Source organism: Ambystoma mexicanum, chromosome 6p, assembly GCF_040938575.1.
Source record: "Ambystoma mexicanum isolate Mex_15411 chromosome 6p, UKY_AmexF1_1, whole genome shotgun sequence".
NCBI classification, from domain to species: domain Eukaryota; kingdom Metazoa; phylum Chordata; class Amphibia; order Caudata; family Ambystomatidae; genus Ambystoma; species Ambystoma mexicanum.
The window spans coordinates 1,200,988,785-1,201,006,054 of NC_090935.1; the positions used below are offsets into that span (position 1 = coordinate 1,200,988,785).

The 17,270-nt window shown below is 46.3% G+C and overlaps 1 protein-coding gene across 3 annotated transcripts in view; it reads right to left on the bottom strand.

Annotated features, from left to right (window-relative positions):
• NAA35 (N-alpha-acetyltransferase 35, NatC auxiliary subunit) overlaps positions 1-17,270 on the bottom strand; it is a 1,572,250-nt gene that overhangs the window by 747,951 nt on the left and 807,029 nt on the right. The gene's annotated exons all lie outside the window — the stretch shown is intronic.

Consider the following 17,270-nt stretch of genomic DNA (forward strand, 5'->3'; position numbering starts at 1 on the left):
GTTTCTTTTCTTTGAAATGTCCTGCTACCGGTGACTTGATGTTGCCACTGCAAACATTGGATATATATTCAACCCACCTCTCTCGTGCAGGTCTTGCTGTTTGGCCCACATATATTTAATGCAATAAATAACCAAGGGTGTCGTGCAAGTAGCAAAATCATGTAAGGCAATCTTTTTGCCTGTGTGCGGATGTGTAATGGTTTGACCTTTCATCACATTATTACAATTGCTACACACGAGACAGGGGAAAGTTCCCTTCTTGTGAGTGTTTAGAATTGTCTCTCTGTGGGCTTCCTGTACAGACCAGTTTGTCTCTCAAATTGCTCCCACGTTTATATGCCATCATGGGCGGTTTTGGAAATAAGTTAAGCAATTGAGGGTCGCAAATGTAGAATATTCCAGTTATTCTTCAAAATATTTTCAATTTTGTCTGGAATACTTAGTGATGTATTGTAATGGCATCGCAGTGTCCTCAGATTTGGGTCTCAATAGGTATTCTTTTGGAAAAGTATCTGCTCGAAGAACAGCTTTACATAATACCTCATCAGGGTATTCCCGGTTTGCAAATCTATTGCGAGGGTTGAGGCATTCAACATTAAACACCTCTGGGTCCATGATGATTCTTTTTAACCTGAGGAGGTGACTATACGGCAAACTCTTAGTCATAGCCCTTTGATGGAAACTGGCATAATATAATAAGTTATTAACATCTATTGGTTGGTGTACAGTGTTGTAACTAATTTACCCTCCATTATCACCAACTGGACATCCAGTAGAACAAGTTACTTACCAACTGGTAATGTTCTTTCCACTGGATGTTCCTCCAACGTATTCCACATCTTTGACATGTAATGTCCACAGCTGTGTACTTCGGTGACTTTTTTCGGCAGAGGGCGTCCTGCGTCGATGGAGTCAGGTCGATGTCCCTGGAAGGCCTCCGTCGAGGGCGACATCGCCAGATGTTATAAATGGGACGCACAGTGCCCGTAGCTTCAGTTTATGTTTTTTCCTCCATAACGTGTGACACACACATATCCAAAGCCTGCTTGACTCCACATAGCCTTGCGGAAATGTAAGCTGCAATCGCATAGGAAATTCTCCAGAGGGGCAGGCTGGGAGGGCGATGTGGAATACGTTGGAGGAACATCCAGTCAAAAGAACGTTAGCAGTTGGTAAGTAACTTGTTCTTCGAATGGATTGTGTCCTCCAACGTATTCCACATCTTTGACAGACTCCCAAACCAGTACCAGAAAATGGAGGACGGAAAAGAATTTAGAGTACTTAATCAGATGGCAGAATAAAGAACCGCCTTACCAAAGGTCATATCTTGACCATGGAGCGTATCCATAGAGTAATGTTTAACAAAGGTGTGGATAGAGGCCCATGTGGCTGCATCCCAAATATTCCTAATAGGAACACCCCATGGTAGGGCTGTGGAAGTGGCCACGCCCCTAATGGAATGAGCTTGCAACTCTTCAGGAGGGTCCTTAACCGCCAATTGGTAACATTCAGTAATGGTGAGGATAATCCTCCTGGGCGAGGTCTGTTTGGTAACAGCTTGGCCCAATCGGTGTCCAGCATATACCACAAAGAGTTGTTCGTCCACTTTGACCCTGGACATCCTAGAAATCTGAAAGCTCAGAGCTCCCCTAGGGTCCAACCTATGGAGTCACTCCTCTTCCTTACCAGGATGGGGAGGAGGGTAGAAAGAGGAAGAACCACCTTGTGACTCAAATGATATTCAGATACTACCTTAGGTAGAAAGGAAGGACGTACCCTCAGTACAACCCTGTCCTTGTTGAACACAGTGGGTGGCTTAGATGAAAGTGCCTGCAATTCACTCACTCTGCGAGCGGAAGTAACCGCAACCTAGAACACCGGCTTGAAAGACAATCTCAAAGGACAAGAGTGCAAAGGTTCAAACGGAGCACCCATCAAGAATTTCAAAACCAAATTCAGATCCCAAACCGGCACCTAGAAAGGGGACGTGGGAACCCATTAGTGAGCCCTTTAAGAAATTGGTAAATCAAAGGAATCGCTTGAAGATAGACAGCGCCGCCAGGTAACCCTTAATGGTACCCACTTGAAGACCCCTGTGAGCCAAGGAAAGCAAGAAAGACAAAACCACTGGAATGGAACACTGAAAAGGATCAACATTTTGTCCTCTGCACCAGTCGCAAAACTTCGCCAACAGCAACGGTACAGGGATTTGGTTGCTGTTGGCAAAGTTTTGCGACTGGTGCAGAGGACAAAATGTTGATCCTTTTGATCCTCCTGGCCGAAAGCAACACCTCCATTACGTCTTCCGGGAGGTCCCAATCCTTATACCTCAACCTTTCAGATACCAAGTGTGAAGGTTGAGAGTCCTGACCTCTGGATAGAGAACCTGAGCCCCTCCCACCCCCACACTGCCCCACCCCACCCCACCCTCCCCTCACCTCACCCCCTAATGCGCGAGAGAGCAGATCCTCTCGGTAGGGAAGCAGGCGAGGAAGGCAGATGGACATTTCTAGAAGGTCCAGGTACCACGCTCTCCTAGCCCAATCTGGAGCAATGAGGATCATGTGGGATCCAAACCTCTGTAACCTTCCTAACACTTGAGGAATGACGGGGACTGGCGAAAACGCATGCAGCAGTGGGAACGAACAATCCACTATGAATGCGTGTCCTAAGGCTCCTCTCGGAGGAAATTCCCTTGAGCAGAATCTCTTGCACTTCCGTTTGGTACTGGTGGTGAAGAGATCCACCTGCGGGGTTCCCCAAAGGGCGAAGACCTCCAGAAGGACTTCCTGAGCCAACTCCCACTCGTGAGAGATCGTGCTCTGCCTGCTCAGAGTGTCCACCAGCGCTATGTCCTCTCCAGCCAAATGGACTGTCGAGAGCGAAATTCCCTGCTAGATTGCCTAGAACCACAGTTGCATTGTCTCTCTGCACAACAGGAGTGACCCTACGCGCCTTTTATGTTGAGGTAATGCATGGCCACTGTGTTATCCATCATGATCAGGACACTCTTCCCCCGCACAGCCGGCAGAAAAGCCTTCAGGGCCAACCTAATGGCCCGCAGCTCTAACAGGTTCATGTGGAGTTTGGACTCCGACAGAGACCAACGACTGCTGGCGGTCAAGTCTTTGGCATGAGCTCCCCATTCCGTGAGGGAAGCGCACGTCATTACAGTCACCTCCCACGTCAGCCCACCACAGACGATCCTGGGAGACCGAGAGTGGAATCTGAACGGGATCTGACATCTTGCCTGAGAACTGTGACCAGTGCATCTTGAGGACCCATTGCAGGGATCTCATCCTCAGCCTGGCCTCTGACCCCAGACAAATGCAGCATGCCATGAGGCCAAGCAACCTTAAGAATTCGAAAGCCAGGAAACTCTGGGCATGTTGAAACTTGTCCACCATCTGCACAATGTGATGAGCCCTTACCTTGGGAGGCGAGCACTTCCCCAAGGACGTGTCCAACACAGCCCCAATGTACTGGAGCTGTTGGGAAGGTGTCAGATACGACTTCTTGAAATTCAGGGAGACCGAGGTGATCCACTGCTTGCTCGGGGGAACGCACATGAATCAACCAGTCATCCAGGTAGCAGTAGATGTGAATCCCCCCTTACCTGATGTACGCTGCCACCACCACCATTAGCTTGGTGAAGACCTTCGGGGCGGAGGTCAATCGGAATGGCAGGATCCGAAACTGAAAGTGAGTCGCCAGCCGCAAACCTCCAGTACTTCCAGTGCTTGGGATTGATCGGCACATGAAAGTAAGCATCCTGTAGGTCCAGGGACACCAACTAATCCTGAAGTTGAAGGGCCTGGAGGACTTGAGAAAGAGTGATCATCTGGAACTTGTCCTTCCTGAGAAGTTTGTTCAACCAACGCAAATCCAAGATGGGTCTGAATCCCCCGTCTTTCTTTGGAATCAAAACATATGGGGAAAACCATCCCTTGTTCCTCACCCGTTCTTTAGCGCCTTTCTCTAGCAGGGTCAAGATTTCCTGCACAAGGAGCAGATGTGGAAGCTTCAAAGAGAGATTCCCCGGTGGATTGTCATGAGACCGCTGTAGAAAGGGAAGGCAGTAGCCGTGGGCTATTTTATCCAGAACCCACGCATCCGAAGTAATAGCTTGTCATTCTTCGAGATGCTGAGACAGTCTGCCCCCAACCGGCGAACCATGGAACATGGCCTCATGACTGTTTTGGAGCGGCTGCAGCAGCGCCTGAAGGCAAAGAGGCAGCTGCCTGAGCGGCTTTGGCACCTCTATTTCCCCGACCACCACAGGCACTTTTATGATGACCCCTTTGACTGGCGGCTCATCTCGTTCTACCAAAGGAAGAGTTGTAACGAAAAGAACCTTCCCTCCACTGCTGTCCCATAGGACGAAAAGGCGGAGGTTGATGCACAGCTGCACTTTAAGATTTCGCCACAGCTTTTGAGGTCTGCAACCTCTCAAGGCTCTCGTCAGCCTTGCTGCCAAACAAATCTGCGTCATCAAAGGGCATGTGCAAAAGACGGGCTTGCACATTCGGAGCAAAACCCGACTTGCGCAACCACGCAAATCTGCATTTAATAGTGCTCGCAGCCATAGACCGGGTAACACTGTCGGCCGTGCCCAAACCCGACTGAAGGGATTCACACATGGCATCCTTGCCATCTTGCACGAGAGCCAGGAACCCATCCCTTTCTTCCCCCTTGGGGATATGCTCAGCCGCAAGATAAACAATTCCACAGAGTGTGTGAAAATCTTGCCAAGCACAAGTGGAGTTGGACGATTTCAGCACCATACTCACCGCAGAAAACACCTTGCGTGCCCAACCGTCAAAGCGTTTGTCGTCCTAATCAGGAGGGATCATAGGATACGCTGCATGCCTCGAAGTGGCCATAGCCGCCTGAACCACCAAACTCTCTGGAGTGGGGTGAGAAGAAAGGTAGTAGGGGTCGCTACCGGAAGGGTGGTATTTCTTAGTTAACAATTTGTTGACTGCCGGAAGAGAAACCGGGGACTGCCAAGCACCCGCCACCCTTTTCTGCAACATCAAATGAAAGGGCAACACTGGGTCAGAGGACAGACCTTGATCAAAAATGTCCAATAAGTCATCCTGAACAAAAGCTTCAGGAGGACTGGACCAGCCAAGATACTCCGTGACTCTAGCCATCAGTCTCCTGTAGGACGACTCAGCATGAGCCCCAAGCGCAGGCCTGCCAAATTCCAACTCAGGAGAAGTGTCTAAGCCACTGGCATTATGAAGAGATTGCCTTAACTCTTCCAAATGACTATCCCTAGAAAAGACAGGAGCCACATAGCGCTCAACAGGGTCAAAATCTAAATCAGACCTCTCCTCCTCCTCATAGATGTCATGCAGAGGGAGGTAAAAGTCCTGTCTCAGGACAGCCGAGGGTCTGGAGTCCTTACCAGGCCTTACAGATTTGGAAGTAGCCTTCCTTAAGAAGATCCACAGTACCAGGGATCTCAGATGGCAAGTCCTGGCCAAAAGGCGCCCCAAAGGCGTTTAGGGCGCTGATGGCTTTGGAGTTGACGCCGGCCTCGAGCCCTTAGCAGGTTTCTGAGGTCTCGCTGGGGACGAGGACCGAGACCTGGAAGCACGTCTCTTGCGACCATCATGAGCCTTGTCCTAACAGGACCTCGAAGGTTCCCGATGAGGATCGCGCCGAGGACCCGAGCCTGAAGGCGCACGAGCCACGGATCGAGACCGGTCCTTGCTGGCTTCATCAGAAGGGGTGGACGGAACTGTGCATTTGCTCCCTGAAGGCAGCCCATTCCTCTCGAGTCGAGGACTTTGTTGGACAAGCCACTTTCCTTGTGGCTCCATCCTTCGAGGAGGACAGGGAAGGCGACCGGTGATGGCGCTTCCTAGAATGCCGAGACGAGGACGAATGGCGGGAACCACTCCGGGACCGAGACCCCCCGGGACTCCTTCCGACGCAGAGAGTCACCCCTCGAATCATTGGTGGACATCCCCTTAGACTTAGATTTACGGGACCTACTGGGTTCAGAACCCCTACCTACCTGAAGCTTCCCCTTACGCTCCTGCAAGGCTTTAGCAGTCAGCGACTGACATTTTGGACAGTCGTTGGTGTCGTGACTCTCGCCAAAGCACCACAAACAAATGCAATGCGGGTCGGTAATCGACATCTTAAGACTTGCAGTCCTGGCAAGCCTTAAAGCCAGACTGCTGAGTCAGTGGGGTCGAAGAAGAGGACATATTCACGAGGAATGCACGAGGTGCGCCGAGTCACTGAATAAAACACATTTGCGGAAAAAACTGAACTGAGGCTACGCACGCTGTGCGTCCCATTTATAACATCCAGTGATGTCACCCTCGACGGAGGCCTTCAAGGTACATTGACCCGATGCCATCGATGCAGGACGCCCTCTGCCGAAAAAAGTTTCCGAAGTACACAGTGTGGATATTACATGTCAAATATGTGGAATTCGTTGGAGGACACAATCCATTCGAAAGTGTAAATTGGGGTCCCCAATCGCTAAAGTAAATTCTATATGAGGATGTTTCACGTTAAGGTAATCAAAAAAGTCTTAGTTCTGGATTGCTCCCAGTCCAGATTCCAAATAGATTAATTATCAATATATATTTTCCATAATATCTTCCCTGACCAATGTGGCTGTTCCAATACAAAGCTCTTTTCAAATACATGCATGAAGATATTCGTGTACACCGGGGACATCGTGGAGCCCATGGAGGTCCCAGATGCCTGGGCATAGAAGTTATCGTTATATCGGAAGCAGTTATTAAAAAGGATGATAGGATGATTCTGATAAGTACATTTATGAACAGTCTACTGCCACAAATTGCTTCAGAGAGTAGAAGTATCCACTCAATGGAAATACCCTCATTAAGGGGGATGATGTATACAAACGATTCACGTATAGTGAAAACAGGATACATTCCTGTGTGAGATTTTCGATTTCATTTAAGCAGTTTAAGAAGTCTGTGGTGTCCCTCAAGTATGTAGGTATATCTTGAACTAATGGTTGTAGTATTTTATCCATATAAATTGCTAAGCGATCAAAAATGCTCTCTGTCCCTGCCACGATAGGTCTAAGTGGAGGCGCCGTCTGATGTTTGTGAATTTTGGGAAGCTGATAGAAAACCGGTTAATGAGAAACATCTTGTTTTTTTCACTGATCCGTTCATTTCAGTAAGTGTCTAAGCAGTAGTGTTGGATGAATGTATGAACAGAACTCCAGGTTGTTGCTTTGCAAATGGAATTTAGAGGGACATTTGCAATAAATGCTATGGTAGCCCATTTGCCCCCAGTAGAGTGAGCTCTAGCCGAAAAGGGTAGATCTCTCTTGACACAGTGTGATGCAATTTACAATCCATTTGGAAATAGCTGATTTAGAGAGAGGGTCCCCGTCTCTACCATCTTCCACAGAGACAAAGAATTGCTTTTTCTTTCTTAGAAGCTTAGTCCTTTCAAGGTAGTATATTACTGCCCTACTCACATCTAGTGTATGGCAGCTTCTTTCTGCCAAGTTAGTGGGGTTTTGAAAGTAAGTGGGAAGTTCGATTGATTGGTTCACATGGAACTTAAGAGATGAATTTAGGCGCAAAACGTGGGCGAGTGTGAAAAACCACCTTGTCCTTGTGAATAGTTACAAATGGGTCCTGAACTGAGAGGGCCTGCAGTTCCCTTACCCTCCTTATCGAGGTGATGGCCACTAGGAAGGCAGTCTTATAGGTGAGGGCCTTAAGGTTAGCCTTGTGCATGGGTTAGAAAGGAGGTCCCATTAGTCTTGTGAGGACAACATTCAAGTCACATCCGGGACTCGGGTTGGAAATGGTGGGGTGAAGTCTTTTAACACCCTCCATAAAGGCCTTAATGACAAGAATGTGCAGAGTGTGTGCAAGTGTTTACCGTGTTGTTGGACCCTTACAGTCTTTCCTTGCTCTTTAAAACTGCCGTCTGCTGTGCAGGTGCTTCGCAGAATGTGTGCAAGTGTTTACCGTGTTTCCCGGATTTACCTGGGTGACCAAACGCCACGTTCTATCGGCTGTGGACGGAAAGGGTCGGGCCGCAGACATGTCGGATATGCATTGACTCCACAAGGATGACCCCCGAAATTTCCAGTGAACAACTCAATACCCAAGATTTCTCAAATCTGTCTACATACACAGTGGAGGACGGCTTGGAGAATGAAACTCTACAAGAGGAGGAGGTGGGAGACAACACCACGATGGTGCTGTTAAATCTGGCATCAGTATGCGGTGAAGAGTTATTAACGTCTCAATTTTTCACCTTAGAAGAAAAGCGAAGGTGGGCAGACATAAGATTCGAGATCCCTTGTAAGATGGGGAACGCTCCCATGTCTCCGAATTTTATGAGGTCTCCCAAATATAAATCAAACGCCCTGCGATATGATGCTGTTCTGAAGCCCCTGGAACTTTGAGCTAGTGACTGGCCACACACTTCACCACTAAAACTCTGGACATCCTGAGCACCCTTGGTAACTCTCCCACAACCCCTCCCCCAGCCCCTTGCCTCCTATGGCCTCCCATCCTCCTCCTTCCTCTCTCACCTCCTTCTCCCGTCACACCTGATGAGGTCACCAGAGTTGTCCGCTCTATGATGGCCTCCCCTTGCGCCTCCAGAACATACAATGACAACATTTGCTCTCTTTCCCCCGCTTTTGCTGATTTCTGCAACCACTCCTTTCCTAGTGGATCTTTCCCCTCCTCCCTCAAGCACTCCCTAGTGTGCCACCTGCTGAAAAAACCTTCAACAGACACTACTTGGCCAGCTAACTACTGCCCTATTTCCTTCTCCCCCAACTTCCAGTGCTACGCTTATCCTTGGCCTCAAGCCATGGGAATGCATCTCTCTTGCCCTAAAACTCTTCACTGGCTCCCGGTTGATGCACAGATTACATTATAATCCCTCTGCATCACCCACAAGGCTGTCTGGGGCTGGGGATCATGCTATCTGCAACTTGCTATTACTAAATATTCGACATCTAGACATATACGTTCCTCTGGTACCAACTCTGTGTGTGAAGCGTTGCACTAAATAGAGGATCGGGGGCCGATCTCTTGCTTCAGCTGGCTCCCCCTTGTGGAAAAACCTCCTCATATTCCAGAAGCTCCTCCAGACTTTCCTTTTCCCTTTCTCCTTCGCTTCCTCCCTCCTCTGCTAACCTCAGTCACTGTGATCGTTAACCAGGGCCCATATCGACAGAACATGGACTAATTCTAAATCGTTTTAGCATCCTTAAATGATTCCATCATATACCCAAGCTGAGATTTATAAACTCAGAAGATATCAACATTGCAGAATGTGTGTCCGAGTATCACGCGGATAGAGTGATTCTACACTTAACGTCTAGTATGATTAAATTTGCCCTGTGGGGGGCATCCAATTCATTATTGGGATAGGATAGTACTTTGATTATTAGCTTGCGCCTTCTAGGATTGAGCCTTATAGGATAGTACTGTGATTATTAGCCTGCACCTTCTAGGATAATACTGTGATTATTAGCTTGAGCCCTCTAGGATAATACTGTGATTATTGGCTTGTGCCTTCTAGGATTGAACCCTCTAGGATAGTACTGTTATTACTAGCTTCTACCTTCTGGGCTAGTACTGTGATTATTAGCTTGAGCTCTCTAGGATAATACTGTGATTATTGACTTGCGGCTCCTAGGATAGTACTGTGATTATTAGCTTGTGCACTCTAGGATAGTACTGTGATTATTAGCTTGTGCACTCTAGGATAGTACTGTAATTATTAGACTGCACCACGCCCGTAGAGTTTACCACTCACTGACTTGAATCACATCTAGAAAGCACCACAATAGACAGTTCTGTGATTATTAACCTCTACCCTCTAAGATAGTATTGCGAGTATTAGCTTGAGCCCTCAAGGATAATACTGTGATTATTGGCTTGCACCTTCTAGGATAGTACTGTGATTAGAAGCTACAGTACAGTGATTATTAACTCATGCACTCTAGGATAATACTGTGATTATTAGCTTGAACCCTCTAGGATAGTACTGTGATTATTAGCTTGTGCACTCTAGGATAGTACTGTAATCATTAGCTCGTGCACTCCAGGAGGACAGTACTGTGAGGGAGAGCCACATTAGGGACAACCACTAAAAACTCCCAAACGATATAACCCTAGAAGACCTCCCCAACCGGACAGCCCAAACTCAAGATAGCTCCTAAACTACCCTAGCAATATCACCTGACTAGACCACCCCAAAAGACAGCCCAAGCTTATATCAGACAATTTCCCACACCAAGTCCAACAACACAAGACAGACGGACCAGAAACACAAAGATCAACTCTGCAACAACGAACTAGCAAAAACCAACCAAAAAGAAATAAAAAACCTGATCATCTCAAAACTCAAAATGCTGCAGAAATGAATTGGAACAAAAGAAAACAGAGCAGAAAGAACAAACCGAACTTACCCCCACTAAAGACCCACAACCACAGAACACACGCCCACAGACGAGAACAATGACAGAACTAGCAACGAGAGAAGAGAGAAATCCCTATACCTAACTCCATACCTCGCAAATAACCACTCACCGGAACGAGCCGACCGAACATACAAATCAAGAACGACCAACATCCAAACACAACCCATGCAGAAGAAGAAGAAAGGACAAAGTATAATCGACGCCCTAACCCCTTACATCACCAAAACAAGAGGATCCTTCGCTCGACAGCCACAAAATTTAGAAGAGAACCTGGTGAAAACAAAAACCCAAGACTGAACCTAGAAGAGCTATTCGACGACAGACACAACTGTACCAACACCTCAACTACAGATCAACTTGGAAGGAAACCACACCCCAACTACAGATCAACTTCAAAGGAAACCATAACACCAGTCAGAAGACAACGCTGACAAAGCACAAAGCAAACTATGCCTTCAAAATTCACTGCAACCTAATAAATGCAAGATCCATGTCAAAACACTCAACAGAGATATTCGACCTTCTCTGCAACAACGGCATCAACATCCTATTCATCACAGAAACATGGCTGGACGACAACTACAAAATCACACTCCAAAAGCTGCCTGCCCACCAACTTCAAATGCCTTCAGTTAAACAGGAAATATAAAAAGAAGGAGGCTGCGCAATAGCATTCAAAGAACACCCGAAAGTAAAAACAGACAAATCTCTTAACATCAATAACTGCAAATCCATGGTCAGACACCCATCGACAAATCCAAAAACAAACATTAAATTCATACTGGTTTATAGACCACCGACATACGATGCAACCTTCATCGACAACTTCATAGAAGCCATCACCAACATGGCAATCGAACACACACATCTAATAATCCTGGGGGACTTCAACATTTGGTTCAAAGACAAACACACCAACTCTCAAAACTCACTAATTGGGCAACAACCATGAAACTACAACAGCTGGTCAAAGGGGCAACACACTCGGCAGGACACACCCATGATGCAATCTTCGCCAAGAAAAAACGTATATCACCAAGGCACCACCGATACAAATACTTTGGAGCGACCATCTCATCATTCCATTCGTGATCACATTACCAACTCAAGTCAGCACCCAGCCCCTCAAGATCCCAACAACCACAAAAAGAAACTGTAAAATCGTCAAAGCAAGCAACCTAATAGAACAACTGGAGATGGCCAAACCTTCAACAGCTGAACTGGAGAAGGCAGACCTAGACGGGAAAGCAGAGCTACTCCACAAATGGATTGCTGACACAATCGAAAAAATTGCCCCGGAAAAACTACTTATCCCATCAAGAAAAAGAGCAATGGCAAAATGGTTCACCCCACTACTAAGCACCATGACAAAGAACAAACAAGAAGCTGGAATTGGAATGGAGGAAAGAATACAACCACGATAAGAAAACCCAGTTCCAGAAACAAATCCGATCATATAAGAAGGAAATTCAAAAGGCAAAGAGAAGGCATTACGATGATAGAATCACCAATGCCACCAACACACAAAAAGAAATATTCAACATTATTAACGAAATGAGAAACCCACCAGGCTGCGACAACGCTCCAATACCCTCACAGAAACTATGCAACAACTTGGCAGACCATTTCAAAAACAAAATCAACGACATCCGACAAATCATACAAAACAGACCAACCAACCCTAGCACTCAACCAACTGGACCTCAGGAGGAGCCACAGCACAAACTCCAAAACTTCTCGGAAATATCAGTAGAGACATTCATCAAGCTGGGAAAACATATCCCTGCCCCACTGACATCTACAAATCAATCCTCACACAAGGAACACTGGACAAAATTACACAAACCTCTTAAATCTGTCGCTCACAACAGGGACTGTACCACTATCCTTCAAATCAGCATATATTAAGCCATTTTTTTAAAAACACAAGTGGTGATGTGGAAGACCTCTCCAACTACAGACTGATTTAAAACATTCCCTACCCGGCACAACTTCTAGAAACGTATGTATACAAATGAACCCAAGAATATGTAGAAAAACACCAGACCTGCAAGAGGAATAGAATCAGCACTACTATCCAGCTGGGACGACCTAAAAACAAACAGACCCCACCACAACCTCGGCTCTGATTCTGCGTGACCTCTCTGCAGCCTTCGACACAGTAAGCCATGACAAACTAATAGAAAGTTTGGAAGATATAGGTATAATGGACACAGCAATACTCTGGATTAAATCATTCTTAGCAGACCGAACTTAAACCGTATGGATAAAACCCTTCAAATCTACTTCACGAGTTAACGACTGTGGAGTACCACAAGGAACCTCACTATCACCACTATACTTCAACATCTAACAGACTCCAGTAATCAGGATCTTCAAAAAATACAACATTACATGATACAACTACGCAAATGACACTCAAATCATCTACAAAATCGAAGATACTCAAGCCGATCACTCAACATTAGTAGAATGTCTAAAAGAAATCTTTGACTGGATGAACGCCAACAACTTGAAAACCAACCCAGGAAAGACAGAAATCATGATTATATCCAAAACCCAAGAAAACAACACCTACATCCCCTGGCCAATGGAAATGGGAACTGCGCCCACACCATTTAAGGTAGTAAAAATTCTGGGAGTCCTAATGGACAACACCCTAACCTTAGAACCACAAGTAAACTCAATAATTAAGAAATGCTTCTTCCTCCATCACACAAGAAGAATCCTACCTTTCCTCTCCTTCACCCACAAAACACTGACAATCGTCGCACTCATCATGTCAAGAATCGACTATGCAAAAAGCCTATACCTTGGGATGCCGGAATACCTCCTGAAGAAACTACAACACATCCAAAATGGAGCAGCCATACTCCTCCTCAAACTATCCAGAAGAGACCACATCACTCAGCACTAAAATTACTACATTGGCTCCCAATCAAACATCGTATCACGTTCAAAACAATATGCATAATACACAGGGCAATCAGCGGACAGGGAGCAGAATTCCTACAAAAGAAATTATCAATCTACAAGCCAACGAGACTCCTCAGATCAAGCAATGAAATTCGCCTTGAACCAAAACCATACATCAAGAAAAAACGAGGGGGGCTCTTTCTCCCACCTAGTCGCAAAAACCTGGAACGACCTCCCGAAAGAAAGAAGAAACACCAAAGACCACCTAAATTTATAAAACTTCTAAAAAACCTGGCTCTTCAACACCTCGGAACCAAATTGAAACAACTAAAACAATCAAACAGGAAACACTAAGAAAAGACTGACAGATTATCTGATGGCATAGACAACACCCAGGACCGACTAAGGGAAACTCCTACAAGAACAAGAGAGACAACGCTAGGTTGAATAGAAAAACAATCGACAAACCCATGAGGACAGAAATTTTACTAACATACCCAACCCCATTAGACAACCTTGCCTATTCAGAAAGGACATAGGACACGGGAGTAGCTTGCAAGTATATCAACCCAAAACCTAGCCTAATACAAAGACGGAAACACAAAAGTAGCTAATTTAGCATAATGACAAAGAGATGACACAGCCTTACCGCGCTGAAACGTAATCACCAAAATGGAAACAACCTCCTCGAAATCACAAAGGAGACGCAATAGGAATTTGCATCTCTCCTGACAAGGACACTAACCAACCCAAAAACTACTAACAACCTCTCCACTCCTCACACACCTCTCACATTCTAACCAAACACAACCACACTTCTTAAAGTCGCAGCAACCCACACACACTTCACCACACCGCAGCAACAACAACCACACCACAGAGACCCTCAAACAGCAGCACATGACGGATCCAGAACCGAATAACACACCAATATGCTCGGTGAACAGTGTTCCCCCGAACGGAAGCTGGCAACAATACTTCTCAGCTTCCTTGCTCTTTTCCAAACTTTGTCCTACTAACACACCTAAACTAACCTACCCCGCCTTCATTACAGATCTGCCAGAGGACCACTCCAGTGGGGATAGTTCAAGGTATAAATATCCATTAACATTGCCACTGGGATTTGAACTGCCTGAAGTTCCAACAATCAACACACGAGTTCCAACGATTAATGCACAGAATACGATAAAGGAAGATCACTCCAACGTGGTGCAACAAAAAAACCGACTGGCAAAACTGTGAGGCCCACAGCTTCTGGAAACAAGAAGAAAAAGCCCCTTGAGGGCTATTATAGAAAGAGAGGATCACAGAGATCTAATTGAAGAAAAATAATTACTAATGGGAGTGCCATCTACGAACCAGACAGGGTATTTGACGCAGAGAAAGCGGAAATATAAGAAACCGGCAAGTACCTCAGCGTTGACGAAATAAATCAATTTTCTTGGGCCAAACCGATAACCATTAACTCAAAATGACCTTTAATTGTGATAAGTGTCATGATCTCTGCTTCCAAAAGATCAGGACTTGCCCAACTCCCTTGGAAGCAGACCCATAGCCCCGGTTCCGAGTGCCAGCCAGTCCCAATTGGGACCTTTTGGACCATGTCCTGGCGCCAGTGGCACCAGGCTCATAAAGATGCCCAGTCCCAGCGCTGGAAGCGCCGGGCTCATAATGCTTGGGTGGACTTACCTGCAGCAGACCATGCTGCTTACTTACCTGCCAGTTGAGCCCCTGATCCTCTTCTGTTTGGGACTACTTTTCCTGTTGGGTGGGGCAGGAGCCACTCCCTAGGTTCAGAACACTGGAACTCTTCTGGAAAGCAGGAACTCTTTTCTTACCTAGGCGAGGCTGTGGAAGGAGACACCTAAGCACTACAGGAGGCTATTTAAACCACACCCGATGGATGAATCTTGCTTTGCGTTATTCTGCATTCTCTGCAGCAGAACGCTCATTGTGTCTTCTGCTTCTGATCCTGGGCCTAAGGGAACAAAGGCTTACCATCCTGGAATCCAGTCTTCAGCAGCACAAGTAAAGACAAAGAAAGAACAGGTTAGCACTACGGTCTTCAGTGGCAGCGCATCTCTTACCTGGTCCATCGGCTGTCACCAACGCCTCGCGCTGCATTCCGGCATCTGAAAGACAAAGGCTTACCTACTCTTCGCATGCTCCGGAGGTCTTCGCACTGCATTCCGGCATCTGAAAGACAAAAGCTTACCAGCTCTTCGCACGCTCCGGAGGCCTTCGGCGCTGCATCCCGCATCTGAAAGACAAAAGAAGGTGCGTTTAAAGACATTGGGCAACTTTATTACTCACGTGCCATTACTCCTTCCCACGCCGAATCCAGTGGGTATTCCAGCACCCTTCAGCTTCTCTAAAGCTCTGAACTTGTACCTGCAAGATAAAAGGGACAGTTAGTGCGCACCGTGAAGCAGGCTACAAGCGCTTACTTACGTGCTTTCAGGCGCTTCTATTCCTCACGCGGGTTCAATCCTCAACTCTCATCAGCCCGCCATCCGCCATCGCCGGAACCCTGCAAAACAAGAGATATCATTACAAAAGACTTTTAAGACATTTGAAGTGCCCAGAACTTACCGTTCGTGCAGTTAACGACGGACAGCAGTCCTCTAAGGTCAAGAGGCCTGCACCCTTATCCAGTGAAGAAACTGGTTACGGCACCCTGCCCCGAGGCAGATGGAGAGCTCGGCGTTCACTTACCTAAGGTGAGGGCGTTAACCTTTGGGGTTCTACAGGAGAAGAGAAAGGGAAGAGGAGAGAGGCACCCAATAACCCCAGTTCATTAATCCCATATTTTCTATCTGCAGACATCTTACTCTTCGAGTCAGACATACAGTGCACAGAGGTCCAGCCCAAAGAGCCAACCGTGTGTTACACATCACCTTTGAAGATACGGCATTCACCCAGTCAAGACCGGCGCCTCTGCGGGAATCAGGTGAGCGTTTCAATAAGCGAGAGACCTGTAGGTTAACAGACAACCTATCCTCTGAAGTAAAATCAGCTGCCCTTATAGCTATAGAGGTCGTTCAGTTAGATAAACAAAGGACAACCCTGATAATAGGCAGATGGGCTCCTGGAATACTAGCGGATTCCATCATTTGTTCGTCGAAAGTGATTTTCTGTGGACGGACTCGAACATACTATGTCTTCAAGAAACATGGCTTTGTTCAACCGGGGCTGTTGATGGCTACAGCTCCTACTTAAACCCAGCAAATAAAGGGTTCAGGGTGCACCCGTCAGCAGGCCTCCTTACACTGATAAAAAAATGGATCTCCACTTACAATGATCGAAACACTAACGATAAACCCTTTTGCTCAATTTCTATTTTGCAAAATGGATAATGAAGTGACAAAATTGGTAAACTGGCTGATGATTTTTAATGCATCTTGAAACCCAAAGGCTACCAATAGAGAAGATATGATTGATTCTATGATGGGGGTTATGGACTCTTTTTCCATACTTTTTATTAATGTCTCTATGATTATTTACGGGGATTTCAACATAGAATGCATTGATATGACTGGAAAACTCACAGAGGACTTGGGTGATCCTATAGACCCGGAATAGGAAAGATTAAAGCTATGGTGGAATGCGATGAATATGACAGAATTTAATTTTCGAAACGGTCAGATCCCTGGTGACATTCAAGCTCTACCAACTTGGACGAATGGCCTATAGTGAAGTGTCTTAGATTATTTCCTTGTTTCCAAAAATATGATGAATAATGTTAAAAAGTCTTAGAATAATACCACAAAGGAGAAGTGATCATGCTAAGGCCAAGGTTAAGATCCATTTGGCTTTTATTGACCTGGAAAAGGCGTTGATAGTATAAACAGAGAGCTTTTATGGTCAAAGCGGGAGTCATGGGGAT